This window comes from Microcebus murinus, chromosome 9, assembly GCF_040939455.1.
Source record: "Microcebus murinus isolate Inina chromosome 9, M.murinus_Inina_mat1.0, whole genome shotgun sequence".
Classification (NCBI taxonomy): domain Eukaryota; kingdom Metazoa; phylum Chordata; class Mammalia; order Primates; family Cheirogaleidae; genus Microcebus; species Microcebus murinus.
This window is the reverse complement of record NC_134112.1, coordinates 373090-389167: the sequence shown is the minus strand read 5'-3', so window position 1 is coordinate 389167 and position 16078 is coordinate 373090. Positions and strand designations below refer to the sequence as shown.

General features: G+C 43.2%; 1 pseudogene; it reads right to left on the bottom strand.

Moving 5' to 3' along the window:
- Positions 1-1151: 1151 nt before the first annotated feature.
- The window catches only part of LOC105883129 (small glutamine-rich tetratricopeptide repeat-containing protein beta-like), a 63831-nt pseudogene continuing 48904 nt past the window's right edge, over positions 1152-16078 (bottom strand).

Below are 16078 nucleotides of genomic sequence, written 5' to 3'. Positions count from 1 at the left end.
TGGTACTTGTGCAATCATTTACATGTGAAGCCCCACTTCACTAACTTCATGATTAATAAACAAAAAATTCCAGTTGCAATTAGAACTATCTCATCCATCACTGTAATTAATACCTAATGCTACTTCTCTTAAGCATTTAATGCATAATATAATATTTAAATCTCCTGTTATGTTTAAATTGCGTCAAATTTAAATTATGTTACGCATAAGAATGGCATGCCAAGCCAAATTATTGCAGAGAATTACATGAACAAGCAATGTTAGTGACAGTGGTGTTTTGTTATCTATCAAATAATTACTAAATTTTTAAAAAAATCAGTGTTTATGGGCACATTATTAAATGCCACTTAGAAAATCCTTAAGACCAAGCCTCTGGCTTATTTGAATATTTCATAATTTATATTTGATAATTTCCTGGCTAAGGTTACCCCTGGGGAAATTGTGATATCATTAATCTAACCAGTGCCATTAAGGATTTCTAAATGTATTTTATTATGTACTTAGCATAAGTGGCCACGCTAATGTTATCCAGACATGAGTTAAGATCTACGCAGAAAACCTGAGCATCTTACCTTCGCTTTCTATACATTCACATTATTTTTTCCTTTCGAAACATCGATCACACTTAAAGCTACTTTCTACAAGCTCTTAAGATTCCCTGTCATTCATCAGAACAAACAGCAATAAAGATGATATTGGCTCCCATGTATTCATTACTGATAGCACTTATCAAAGCTAAACCTAGATAACAAATGTTCTCTCCTGAAAAGATGCTCAATGGCAAGTATCTTTCTTGTAAACCAGCATGGGAAACCTTTCCTTTTGGTCATCTCCCTGCCCAGAAAAAACTTTCAGAAAACTTTGCTTAAGGAAATTCAGAGCTAAAGAAACCACCAATAAGCAGCCCTAAAGTTCAATAAATATGCTATTAAGTTTAATATACAAATGTGATAAAAGTGTGAAAATGGAACCTTGTTCCAGTGCTATATTGGCACTTACCATGGCTACTTATCATTCATTTCCAAAAAAATTCATGTGATACTCAAGTCTTTCAAAAATCAGATATTGTGTTTTATTTGTTGTTTTTGTTTGGGGGTTGGAGGTACTATCTACAGGGAATACTTCAGAGACAGAAACCATTTGATTCTGGCCTAAGGTCCCTGGTAAAATGAAGAATGCTCTTCAGTGCTGCTGCTGAATGACCTGCTCCGATGTGATTTCTTAGTTGCTCTATAAGTTCAGGATTCTGTTGTTATATCTGCTGAGCAAACTGCTGTCCCACTTGGATGAGGTTTGACAGGTCAGTTAGGGCCCCAACCCAGCAGCAGGTCATTTGTCATTTGTCATCATTCCTGATATTAGCTGTTGAACTTGAGAGTTCTGCATTAAACTTGCTGCCATATTCATGAAGGCTAAATTATTTATCAAGCTAACCATGTCAAAGCTCAATCCAGTTACTATAGGACTAGTAACCTCTCAACTTCTGTTGTGCTATTTTCAGATTGGATTTATAGGAATCATTTTCAGTACCAAGATCTAAAGCTTTTAGATAACTTGTAATGGCTTCTTCAAATTTACTCATGGCCGTGAGGACCAGCCCCATTTTCCATACGACTTGCTGTACTTTGAATCAATTACCATTGCTTTCTTTCTCTCAATCCTTTATTGCATCTGTACAGTGACGTAATTTGCTCTGAGCAGCAGCCCTTTTAGGTGGGGCTGCCCGCACCTTTCAGCCTCCTCAGGGGTAGTAGCTGTCACAATGGAGCAGATGAGAAGGGCTGCTCGTCTTCTTTACCTCTCCACAACTGGGTGTGTAATTATGATATAAATTTTTATAAATTTGTGTTGCTTTCTAGGAATCATTACACACTGTTTTTCTCATAAAAAGCAAGTGTGTAATATGCACATCATTGATTCATTGCATAAGTCACTGTAAATATTTACCTTTGGAAGTTATTTATTTAATAAGTTATTGTACCTCATGCGAGTTTTCTATAAAACTCGACACACTGCTTCATTCCTAAGGGAAGAGCAACTGTGTTATCAATGAATTTTTTTACTTCTTTGTGTAAGTCATTGATTACAAAATTGATTTTCCCTGACAGCTGAACAAATATTTATAATTTCATGTAAAATTCGAACAAGAAACATAATGTTGGAGAAGGATCAAGATGGCGGACGAAAAACACCGCCAGAAAGAGTGTCTCTGCAGAAAAGACAGATTCTAGCAGAAATTAGAAAAAAGAAGCAAGAAGGCGAGCATACAGCAGAAGAGGGCTGGAAGGAAGGCTACCTGAGACCCCGGGAGACTCCACGGGAGGAGGCTACGGAGGAGAAATGGAAGCTGAGACCGCCGGAGCAGCCCGGAGACCAGCGGGAAGGGTAGGTGGATAAATCACCTTTCCCCTCGCCTGCATTTGGGACTGCTGGTGGGCTCCCCAGCGGGTGGAGAGACCTGCGGACACCAGCCCAGAGACGGCTGCCGCCAGCTAGCGGTGAGCCTGTAGAGGACACGGTACCAGACTCCCAAATCCCTCGGGGCACCTCCATGTGCACAGACACGAGCCACGTGGCAGGCACCATATTGCCTTCTCCTCCCCTCCGCCGACCCTACCCGTCGCTGCCCAGAGAGACAATACAGCCACCAGCCAGAGGCACCTCCAGGGAACGGGACCTTCCCTTTTGGGACCCTACAGCTGACAAAGGGGAACTCAGACTGTGAGCTCCCTACACGCCAGCCCTCCCAGGTGCTGCTGGCACGGTGTTCCCAAGAGAACGGTGCCGACTGAGAGGCTGAGAGACATAGACCAAGCTTGGGCTCCCTGTGGGTGAATTAGGACCAGAACTCCTCTCCCTGGTGGGGATAGAGTTTGAACTCTGGGACCCAGAGGTCGGACCTGCAGACCAGATACCGTGCACAGAGGTCTAGCATTGCCCGGGGCACAAAAGGGATATTTGTGAACAGCCTGCTAAGGTGTGTGTGCCTCCAGGGGCAGATCAGTGTCCTAGAGGGCAAACCTCCCCCCCAAAGGGAGGCCCGGCGCCCAGCCCAGGTGGTGTTCCTGCGCAGGGAACCTCCCTGCCGGCATCACAGTCCGGGGAAGCCTAGTGGCGTGTGGTCTGGCCTGCTGGCAGAGGCCCAGGAGTAGCTGCAGAGTTGGGGAGGGTAGAAAGAAGCGAGGCCCACTCCAGACTGCGGGTCTCAGACAACCCCACCCAAACAAGCAGACTTTCTGGCTGAGCAGGACCATTCCAGCCCCGTCCTGACAGCTTTTCCTGGAAGCAGAGAACAGAACTTTGAACCCTGCTAACAGGCTTACCCAACTCAGCTCCGCCCAGAACAAGAGCTGATAACAGGACACAAAATCAACAGCATAGCCTGTTCCCCCAAGCAAGCGCCACCTACTGACAGGGACGGCATCCTGCACAGCCTTTTCACGGCACCCACTGACTCATTATACAGGGAGTGGTCGAATCTCACCCACAGACACCACCTAACAGCTCAGAAACTAAACAAGGTGTGTGAATACCCAAACAATAACCTAAAGGAAAGAAACAACAACTGATCGACATGGGAAGAAATCAGCGAAGGAATTCAGGAAATATGAAGAACCAAACGGAAAACACACCCCCAAAGAGGAGCACCAGCCCCCTATAAACGGACACCAACCCAAATCAGGCAACCAATATGACAGAAGAGGAATTTCGTATGTGGATCATAAGAACACTCACTGACCTGCAACAAAAACTCAATAACCAACACAAAGAAACCACAAAAAACCTCCAGGATCTGGAAAAAGAAATAGACACAAAGAAGAAAAGTTTAACCAAACTCCTGGAAATGAAGAATCAATTCAGGGAACTACAAAATACAGTGGAAAGTCTCAAGAACAGGGTAGATCAAACAGAAGAAAGAATCTCAGAGATTGAAGATAACACCCTCCAACTAAATAAAACCATAACAGAGATAGAGCAGAGAAACAAGAGAAAAGAGCAAAGCCTAAAAGAGCTGTGGGATTATGTGAAGAAACCTAATGTGAGGGTCATAGGGTTACCAGAAGGGGAAGACAACAATACCCAAGGGTTGGACAAGTTATTTGAAGATATAATAGAGGAAAATTTCCCAGGCCTTGCTCAAAATCTCGATATACTAGTTCAAGAAGCTCAGAGGACCCCTGGGAGATTCAATGCAAACAGGAAGACGTCATGACATGCAGTCATCAGACTGACCAAAGTATCAACTAAATATGCTCTTCTAAGAGCTGTAAGACAAAAGAAGCAAGTAACATACAAGGGAAAGCCAATTCGAATAACATCAGACTTCTCTAATGAGACTTTACAAGCAAGGAGAGACTGGGGCCCCATTCTCACTCTTCTGAAACAAAAAAATGCCCAGCCTAGAATCTTATTCCCTGCAAAATTAAGCTTCATATATGAAGGAGAAATAAAGACAGTCTCAGACAAGCAAAGTCTCAGAGAATTCACCAAGACAAGACCAGCCCTACAAGAAGTACTCAAAACAGTGTTATCCACAGAACACCATAATAAAAACTCACGAATATAAAAACAACCAAACCCAAAGATTAAAGGCCAGATAATACAATGGCTCAAGAGAGAAATCAAAGCAACAACATCCAACCCAACAGAATGAACAATAATCTACCTTACCTATCAGTTCTCTCAATAAATGTGAATGGCTTAAACTCTCCACTCAAAAGGCATAGGCTGGCTGAATGGATAAGAAAATACAGGCCACGTATATGCTGTCTTCAGGAAACAATCTAACCTGCAAGGATGCATATAAACTAAAAGTAAAAGGGTGGAGATCAGTATTCCAGGCAAGTGGAAGCCAAAAGAAGGCTGGCATGGCAGTTCTAATTTCAGATGATTTAGTTTTTAAACCAACAAAAGTAGTGAAAGACAAAGAGGGTCATTATATAATGGTGAAGGGCATACTTCAACAAGAAGAGATAACAATTTTAAATATATATGCACCCAACTTAGGTGCACCCAGTTTCATAAAGCAAACCTTACTGGAGCTAAGCAAATGGATTAATAGCAACTCCATAATCACCGGATATTTCAACACCCCACTGACGGCACGAGACAGATCCTCCAAACAGAAAATTAATAAAGAAATAATGGACTTAAACAAAACTCTAGAACAATTGGGTCTGACAGACATCTACAGAACATTCTACCCAAAATCCACTGAATATACGTTCTTCTCATCAGCTCACGGGACATTCTCTAAGATTGACCATATCCTAGGACACAAAGTAAATCTCAAGAAATTTAAAAAAATAGAAATCATACCATGTACCTTCTCAGATCACAGTGTAATAAAAGTAGAAATCAACTCTAACAGAAACACATTTCTAAACAAAAACGTGGAAATTAAACCACCTCCTAATAAATGATTACTTCATAAATGAAGAAATCAAGATGAAAATAAAAAAACTCTATACTGCTACACTGCTGGTGGGACTGCAAATTAGTTCAACCTCTGTGGAAAGCAATATGGAGATACCTTAAAGCGATACAAGTGAACCTACCATTTGATCCAGCAATCCCATTGCTGGGCATCTACCCAAAAGATCCAATGACACTCTACAAAAAAGACACCTGCACTCCAAGGTTTATAGCAGCACAATTCATAATTGCAAGGCCATGGAAACAGCGCAAGCACCCATCAATCCAAGAATGGATTAATAAAATGTGGTATATGTATACCATGGAGTACTATTCAGCTCTAAGAAACAATGGTGACATAGCACATCTTATATTTTCCTGGTTAGAGCTGGAACCCGTATTATTAAGAGAAGTTTCCCAAGAATGGAAAAACAAGCACCACATATACTCACCAGCAAATTGGTATTAACTGAACAGCACCTAAGTGGTCACATAGGTACTGCAGTAATAGAGTATTTGGGAGGGGGGAGGGGAGCAGGTATATACATATATAATGAGTGAGATGTGCACCATCTGGGGGATGGTCATGCTGGAGACTCAGACTTGTGGGGGGAGGGGGGAATTGGGCATTTATTGAAACCTTAAAATCTGTACCCCTATAATATACAGAAATAATAAAAAAAGAAACATAATGTTCTTCTAAAGAAGTTCCATAAGCACCCCTAACTCAAACACTAACCGTAACCCTGTTCAAAACTCTAACCCTAATCCTATCCCAGCCTGAAACTCTAACCCTAACACTAACCCTAACTTGAAACCCTAAACCGAACCCTAGCAAGTAACCCTAAACCCAAAGCAGAGCCAAAACTCTAACCCTAACACTAGCCTAAAAGTCCACTGAATTACTATTGCTTTTTTCCGAAAGTTAAACAGTGTTTCTAGTTTCCTGGGAATCACATATAAGTAACAATATATACTTTCACAAGTAAGTTCCAAATGCAAATAATTAGAGTGACTTACACAAAAAAGTGAGAAATTGCATTGATAACACAGTTGTTTTTCTCTGAGAAATGAAGCAATGTGTAGAGTTTCATAGAAAACATGAATAAGGTACAATAAGATATAAACAACTTCCAAAGTTAAATATTTACAGTAACTTTCAGGGAGAAGCGACATAGTGTGTTAATTACACACTTCCTTTTCTCTGAGAACTGAAAAATGGAGTAGAATTTCGTTGAAAACAACAAATTACTATAAAGTATATTATACAGATATTCCAAAGATACATATTTGCAGTTTCTTAAAGAAAGTGACAAATGCATTGAATACAAACTTGCTTTTGCCAAACAACTAAACCAATCTTTATAGTTTCACATCACATTTGTACAACAAGCACAATGTTTCTAAAGAAGTTAAATATGCAAACTTAAACTTAACCATAACCCTAACCCTAACACTAGCCCTGCCCCAAGCCCTAACCCTAATCCTGTCCCAACCAGAAACCCTAACCAAACCTTAACCCTAACATAAAAACCTGACACAAACGTGAAACCATAACCCTAAGCAAAAGCCAAAACTCTAACCCTAACACTAGCCTAGAAGTGCATTGAATATACGCTTGTTTTTCTCTGAGAGTTTAACAGTGTATCTAGTTTTCTGTGAATTGCACATAAGTAACGGTACAAACTTTCGTAAGGAATTTCTAAATGCAAAGATTCAGAGTGAGTAAGAAAAGAGAAATTGGATTGATAACACTTTTGCTTTCTTTCAGAAATAAAGTAGTGTGTAGTGTTTCAGGGAAAACAAGCATAAGGGAAAATTATTTATTACATAAATAATTTATAAAGGTAAATAAATACAGTGAAATATACAAAGAATTGACAGCGTGCATTATTACACAATTGCTTTTTCTTAGAACTGAAGCAGTGTGCAAAGTTTTCTAAAAACCAAACCAAAGTTACCATAATTATATTATAAAGATATTCCAAAGATACATATTTTTATTTATGTACAGAAAAAAGTGAAAAACTGCATTGATTACACACTTGTATTCCCTGAAAACTGAACTGATTATAATTTCATGAAAAATTCGTACAACAAGCATAATGTTCCTTGTAAAGAAGTTGCACAGACAACCCAAACTCTAACTCTAATGCTAACCCTAGCACAGAAACACTAACCATAATCCAACCCCTACCTAAAACACTCACCCTAATTATATACCTAGCCCGAACTCTAACCCTAACTCTAAACCTAAAACGAAACCCTAACACTAACCCTGACCCTAGTGGAAACCTAAGCCTAACCCAAAGCTGAAATCCGAAGAGTAACACTAGCCTAGAAGTGCATTAAAAAGTTCTTGCTTTTCTCAGAACGTTAAACCGTGTTTCTACTTTCCTGTGAATTGCACATATGTAATAGTATATACTTTGGTAAGGAAGTTCCAAATGCAAACATGTAGAGTGACTTACACAAAGAAGTGAGAAATTGCATTGATACAGTTGCTTTCTCTGGGAAATGAAGCAGTGTGTAGAGATTCCCAGTAAACACGCATAAAGTAAAATTGGTTATTACATAAATAACTTATTTATTACATAAATAACTTCCAAAGGCAAATATTTAGTGACTTACAGGAGGAAGCAACAATTACGCAAGCGACATTAATTACACAGTTATTATTCTCTGAGAAGTGAAGCTTTGCATAGAGTTTCCTAGAAAATAAACCACAGTTACAGTAAGTTATATCATATATATATTCCAAAGATACATATTTACAGTGACTTACAGAAAAAAGTGACAAGTGCATTGATTACAAAAGTGCTTTTCCCTGACAACTGAACCAATATTTATAGTTTCACCTCACATTCATACAACAAACATAATGTTCTTTCTAAACAAGCTCCATATGCCACCCTCACCCTAACAATAACCTTATTTCTAACCCAAACCTGTCCAAAACCTTAACCTTATTCCTATAGATAGCCTGAAACACTATAACACTAGCATGAATCCCTAAACCTATGTGAAACTTTAATCCTAACCCTAGCGAAAAACCATAACCCTAACCCAAAGCTGAATCCTGAATTCTACACTAGCTCATAGAAATGCATTGAAAATATGCTTGCTTTTCTCTGAAAGTTAATCAGTGTTTCTAGATTCCAGTGAATTGCACTTAATTGACAGTATATACTTTCACAAGAAAGTTCCAAATGCATATATTAAGATTGGCTTACAAAAAGAAGTGCGAAATTGCCTGAATAAAACAGTTGCTTGTCTGAGAAATGAAGCAGTGTGTAGAGTTTCATAGAAAACATGCATAAGATACAATAAGCTATTATATAAATTACTTCCAAAGGTAAATATTTACAGTGAATTACACAAGGGCATTAATCACACACTACCTTTTCACTGAGAAGTGAAGCAGTATATAGTGTTTCCTAGAAAACAATGCAAAGTGACAATAAGTTATATCATAAACATATTCCAAAGATATATAGAGATAGAGTTATTTACAAAAAGAAGTGACAAAGTGCATTGATGACAAACTTGTTTTTCCTTATAACTGAGACAATGTTTATTGTTTCATGCAATCATTGTACAACAAAGATAATGTTCCTTCTAAAAAGGTTCCATATGCACCCCTAACCCTAACCTGAACCCTAGCTAAAAGCCCTAAACCTAACCCTAACCATAGTACAAAACTTTAAACCTAACACAGAGCCGAAACCCTAACCCTAACTCTAACACTAGCTTAGAAGTGCATTCAACATACACTTGCTTTTCTCTGAAAGTTAAGCATTCTTTCTAGTTTACTGTGAATCACACATAAATGACTGTATATATGAAAATAAGAAAGTTCCAAAGGCAAACATTTAGAGTGACTTACACAAAGAAGTGGGAAAGTGCCTTGATAACACAGTTGATATTCCCTGAGTAATGAAGCAGTGTGTAGAGTTTCATGGAAAACATGGGTAAAGTACAAGTTATTAAATAAATAACTTCCATAGCTAAGTATTTACAGTGACTTAAAGAAGAAGCAACAATGTCCATTAATTACACACTTGGTTTTCTCTAAAACTGAAGCAGTGTGTAGAGTTTCCTAGAAAAAAAACCGAAAGTTACCATAAGTTATATCATACACTAACTTACTGAAAGAAGTGACAAAGTCCATTGATTACAAAACTTATTTTCATGACAACTGAACCAATATATATAGTTTCACATCACATTCGTACAACAAATATAATGTTCTTTCTAAAGAAGTTCCATGTGCAACCATAACCATAACCCTAACGATAACCTAAGCCCTCTCCAAAAACCCTAAACCTAATCCTATCCCTAGCCCGACCCCTAATTCTAACTCTAACCCTAACATATAATCCTAAACCTAACCGTAACTCTAGCGTGAAACCCTACACTCACACAAAGCCGAATACCTAACCCTAAAGCTAGCCTAGAAGTGCATTCAATATACACTTGCTTTTCTCAGTTTCTAGTTTCTAGTTTCCTGTGAATCCCACATAGTAAGAGTATACACTTTGATAAAGAAGTTCAAAATGCTAACATTTAGAGTGACTCACACAAAGAAGTGAGAAATAGCATTGATAACACAGTTGCTTTTCTCTGAGAAATGAAGCAGTGTGTAAAGTTTCATTTAAAACATGCATAAGGTAAATAAATTATTACATAAATAACTTGCAAAGGCAAATATTTACAGTGACTTACAGGAAGAGGGAAAATGTGAGTTAATTACAGACTTGCTTTTCTATGAGAACAGAAGCATTGTAAAGAGATTACTAGAGAACAGCCCAAAGATACAATAAGTTATATCATAAAGATATTCCAAAGAAACATATTTAAAGTCATTTACAGAAAAAAGGAAAGAGTGCATTGATGACAATCTTGTTTTCCCTGACAACTGAACCAATATTTATAGTTTAACGTCACATTCACACAACAAACAAAATGTTCTTTCTAAAGAAGTTCCGTATAAAATTTTAACCCTAACCCGACCTATGCCTGTAGAAAACCGAAAACTTAATCCTACCCCTTGCCTGAAACCCTAACCCTAACCCTCACCCAAACCAGGAAACACTAACCCTAACCCTAGCGCGAAACCCTAACCCTAAACAAGCTGAAACACTAATCCTAATACAAGCCTAAATGTGGATTAAATATATGCTAGTTTTTCTCTGAAAGTGTTAGGGACCGACCTTTTACAGCCCCACCGGACAGAGAAGCAGAGACATCGAGGATGCAATCACACAAGAGGAGGTTTATTTTCTGGCTAGCCAGGGTCCAAGCCCCAGAGCACCAACACAGTGGCCACTCTCACAGGCAAGGACCCCGACCTGAATTGCGGGGTGCCTTTTATCCGCCCCCCCCAAAGGGCCCTAGCAACGCACAAACTAATCACGCACTGGTCATGAGCTGACCTTTGAAGTGATTAATTTCCTTAGTATCCTGCGTGATCCCTGTGCATCCCACCTCCCTTTCGCCTTTCTTTACAACCCAAGAGATAACCGGAGGTATAAACAGATGTGTGCTGTTCGCTAACTGCCTCACCCTACTTCACACAAAGAGGGGGGAAAATTCCTTTCTTGTTGTGCCACTGAGACGCCGCCGCGCCATCGAGGCGCCCCCACATTTCCCCCTTTCCTTTACATCGCCGACGACGAGCACTCTTGCTCGTCTTCTGGGTAATTTTTAAGTCCTAGGTCCGCATTAAGTCTTTGATATTGCTGTTGCAGCACTAGAAGCTGAACAGCACTGACCCTGTCTTTTACAAATCTTATGAGTTTGTTTAATATGCAGGGCCCAAATGTTAGGATTAAGAGTAAGATCGCTAGTGGTCCTATAAGCGTGGAAATCAGAGTAGTCAGCCAGGGGGAACTATTGAACCAGGACTTAAACCAACCTGTTTGTTCTTTGTATTCTCGTTTGCGACGAGCAAGCCCTTCTCTTACTTTGGCCATGGACTTTCTTACCACTCCTGTGTGGTCGGCATAGAAACAGCATTCCTCCCAGAGGGCCGCACATAGCCCTCCCTGTTGCAGGAACACCAAGTCTAACCCTCTCTGGTTTTGCAAAACTACTTCCGAGAGGGAGGTTAAAGACTTTTTTAAGTGTGAAATTGAATCTTTTATCTTTGCAATATCTTTATCAACAGCTGCCCTCAGAGTATTAAACCCTCTTTGACGCACTGCCAGAGAAGAGATACTAGTTTCTGCTCCTATTGTCCCTAAGCCAAAAAGAGTAGCCAGGGTTATGGCTGTGAAGGGCTCTCTTTTTCTTTTAAAAATTAGGTTGGTGACTCTTCACCCTACTATGCCCTCATACATTATTTCCTCAGTGTGGTATATTATTTTTGGGAACACTAACACCATTATACAGTAATCTTTAGACCCATGTAAGGTTATGGGGTTGGTGGGGGTTTGGGGCAGTAAGTACAGCTGTAGGTCTCTATCCCAAAAATATTGGACCAAAAACACAACATCCCCAAAACACAATAACCAACCCCCCACCGTGACCCGTCCATGTTTGTCACCCAGTCAATCTTTAGATGCCACAACCCCAGTCCAAGTCTGTGTCAGCGGTCCTGGGCTGTCACTGCCACTCGGGTCAGTCTGGTCTTTAGAGGATTCTTCGGGTCTGCAGTTGCTTTCTATACTGGTCCTGGCACCGCTCCTGGTCTTTTTATTAGCAAGTCTCACGTGGGAGTGGTGTATCCAGGTCGCTATTATTCTATCAACCTTAAGAGCAGTGGGGGTAACAAGAATAATTTGATAAGGGCCCTTTCACCTCAGTTTCGAGGGTTCTGCTGTTATGCCGTTTCACCCACACCCAGTCCCCTGGCTGGTGTGGGTGAAACGGTGTCCGGCACCCTCCTCCTCAGGCCGGTAGATAGCACGGAGGCCCGGCCATACTTGACTGTGGACACGTTGCGGAGCCTGCACCGCTTGTAACACTTCTTTGGGATGTCCCAGAAGAGCCTCAGGGCTCATCCTAGGAACTACAGGAGGGGGTGTGCCATACATGATTTTAAAAGGGGTTGAACCCAAGTGATAAGGGGTGTTCCGGGCTCAGAACAAGGCGAAGGGAAGGAGGGTCACTCAGTCTCTGCCAGTCTCCAGGGCCAATTTAGTCAGGGTCTCCTTTATTGTTCTATTCATTAGCTCTACCTGCCCAGAGCTCTGGGGATTATATGCACAATGTAATTTCCAATCTATCCCCATAGCCTGGGCCAGCCCTTGACTAACCTGACAGATAAACGCAGGCCTATTATTTGATCTTATCCCTTCCGGCAGTCCATACCTGGGGACTATTTTTTTTAATATTTTTTTAGCTACTGCCAAAGCTGTTTCTCCTTTCGTAGGGAAGGCTTTTACCCATCTGGAAAACGTATCTACCATGACCAGTAAATATTGGTACCCGTATTTTCTAGGCTTGACCTCTGTGAAATCTACTTCCCAAAATAGTCCTGGCTGCCTCCCCCTTTCCCTTGTACCTGCGTGGGTCCCTCTGGTCCTCCCCGGCTGCATGACCTGACAGGCTCGGCAACTTTTGATGATGTCATCTGGAACCCGTCCTTGTGACTTGAACCTTAGTTGAGCAGTGTCCAGCAATTGCAGCATCTTTCTCTTCCTTAGCTGTGTGGTCTGATGCAGGTGCTCTAACAGGTGGCGTCTTAAGAGTTCTGGCACTATTAGGCGATGCCCTTCGTCCTGCAACCAGCCATCTTCACATAGCTGCTCTGAGGCCCAGACCTCATCTACACTGGAATAGTCCGGCAGAGGAGGCAACTGTCCCATGCCTGGGGGTGGCAGGCTAAGGTGCAGGATGTTTGGCTGCGGAGTGTCTTCTGCAGCCTTCTTAGCTTTAGCGTCTGCTCTCCGATTGCCCCGTGCTTCCACGGAATCCCCGCTCTGGTGTCCCGGGGTATGGACTACCGCCACTGCCTTTGGCAGCAAAACAGCCTCTAGTAGGTGGAGTATTTCAGGCATGTGCTTAATTTTCTTTCCCTCTGCCATGATGAAGCCCCTTTCCCTGTAGAGGGCCCCATGTATGTGCACAGTCCCAAAGGCATAGCGGCTGTCAGTGTACACCGTCAGCCTTTTTCCTTGGGCCCGGCTAAGAGCCTCTGTCAGCGCTATTAGTTCTGCCTTCTGAGCAGATGTCCCTGGCGGAAAGCGTGCCACCCAGACAAGTTTACCTTGGTCGTCTACTATGGCCGCCCCTGCGTACCTGCGTCCGTCCCGGATGAAACTGCTTCCGTCCGTGAACCAGGTCAGGTCGCTACCTGGAAGGGGGTGATCCTTCAAGTCTCTACGGGTCGTCTGGGTCTCGGCTAGGATCTCAAGGCAATCACGTTTAGGTGCGGCTGCAGCGGGGGTTGGCAGAAGCGTAGCCGGATTCAAGGCGGCAGGGGCCTGGAACTCGATGCGGGCTGCGTCCAGCAAAAGCCCTTGGTAATGAGTCAGCCTCGCATTTGTGATCCACCGTCCCGGTGGCTGCTTCAGAACCCCCTCTATGGTGTGCGGGGTGGTGATCTGCAGCCGCTGCCCTAGGGTGAGCTTATCAGTGTCTTTGACCAACAGGGCCGTGGCTGCGATGATTCGCAAGCACACTGGCCACCCTGCCGCCACCAGATCTAGTTTTTTTGACAAGTACACCACCGGTCTCTTCCAGGGTCCCAGGGCCTGCGTGAGTACCCCCTTGGGTATTCCCCTCTTTTCGTCTATGAACAGGTGAAACTCTTTTGTAGGATTAGGGAGTGCTAGGGCCGGGACTTCCAGCATGGCTGCCCTCAGGGCCTGAAAAGCATCTTCCATTTGCACAGTCCACTCCCATGCTCGCCCCGCCTTATGCCCTTTATACAGAGGTCGAGCCTTTTCCGAAAACCCAAGGTCATCATGGAGGGCCTTGTTGAACAGGGTAGGCAAGTTTATCCTGAACCCAGATCTAATCTCTGCCATGTAGTTTGGCTCCTGTTGCCCCCTGCACCCAACTGGTCTTACTGGACAATTTTTCTGTGTCTTCCGTTAGTACCAAATGTTCTGCTCCTGTATCTATGAGGAAGCTGACTGGGTTCCCCTCCACTTGCAAAGTTACCCTAGGTTTGGGGAGGGGGACTGAACCCCATCTTTCCTATTCGTCTATCACCTGTCCTGCAACCATGATTTTTTCAGGACCTCCAAGTCTTCACCCCCCTTTCTTTTGGGGCACTCTCAGGCCCAATGTCCATGCTCTTTGCAATTGGCACATTGATCCTTGCCTAGCCTTTCCCGCCGGGGCCTTTTCCTATCCTCTGACCCTATCTGCCCCCCTCTTGTGGTGGCTAGCAAGATTTTAGCCATCTTTGTTTGCTTTCTGTGCTTTCCCAGCTTGGAATTTTCTATCTTCTATCCTGATCCTCTCTAACCTCTCTTTTAGCATCTCTCTATTGTTATAGACCTTTTCTGCCACTTCTAACAGGTCCTGCAGAGTCTTCTCGCCCAATCTATCTATTTTCTGCACCTTGCGCCTAATGTCGGGGGCCGCCTGATTGACAAACGCCATCATAACAGCTGCCTTACTCTCCTCCATTGTGGGATCTATGGGGGTGTACTGCCGGAAGGCCTCTATGATCCTCTCTAAGTATGCTGCCGGGCTCTCTGGCCCCTGACGAACATCTCCTACCTTGGCCAAATTGGTCGGCTTTCACACCGCCATACGGAGACCGGCCATCAGAGTCTGGCGGTAGACCCGGAGACGCTCCCTACCTTCAGCCTCATTGTAGTCCCAAAGCGACCGTTCAAGGGGAAAAGTTTGGTCGATGGTTGGCGGGTTTGTAGTAGGTCTGCCGTCCTCCCCGGGAACCAGCTTCCGCGCCTCCCCCTGAATCCTTTCTCTTTCCTCTGTTGTGAAGAGCACCTTAAGCAACTGCTGGCAGTCATCTCAGGTGGGCTGATGAGTAAAAAGAACAGAGTCTAAAAGATTAATTAGGTCTCTCAGATTTTCGGAGATTGGAGTCCGGCAACACTGGCGTCCCAACGGACCGCGTGCCCTCTCCTTTCTGGCCTCTTTAACTGCCAGAACTTCCGCCTTTCCCCTCGGGGCAGGTAGAAGGGCCTTCAGCCAGGGTGGCGGGTCTAGAACCAAGTCTTGCCAGACCACGATATAGGGGATCTGATCAGGGTGGCCGTGGTGGCCAAATACCACCCCTTTTACTTTTTCGATCAAGGAGGCATCAAACGAGACCTCCTGGCCCACCCCACTCCAAATGTGGGCCACTCGGCCCCCCAAAGGGTAACAAACTTTCCCTTCTTGACCTCCAGGGACAGGTTGTGTGCCCTTGCCCTGACATCCTTAAAATGGCTCACCAGGATGGACAACGGCGTTGTTAGAGCCTGTCCCATGGCTAGTCAATAATAGGCAGATGTGCAAACCGATATTCCGCAGTTGGGGCACTGGGGACAAGGATCTGAATCCCTAGCCTTTCACACTCCCTACGGAGGTAATGGCCATGCCCCTCCCGCACTAGCCACTTCTGGCATGGGCGGCAGGAGATACACTGTGCGCTGCCAGCCCCTGCAGGGGAATACTCACGTGGAGGTCCTAGTCGCCCCTGCGGATCTTTTCGTGGGTCCCCTGATTCCACGGCCCCAGCCCGAAAACCCATGCA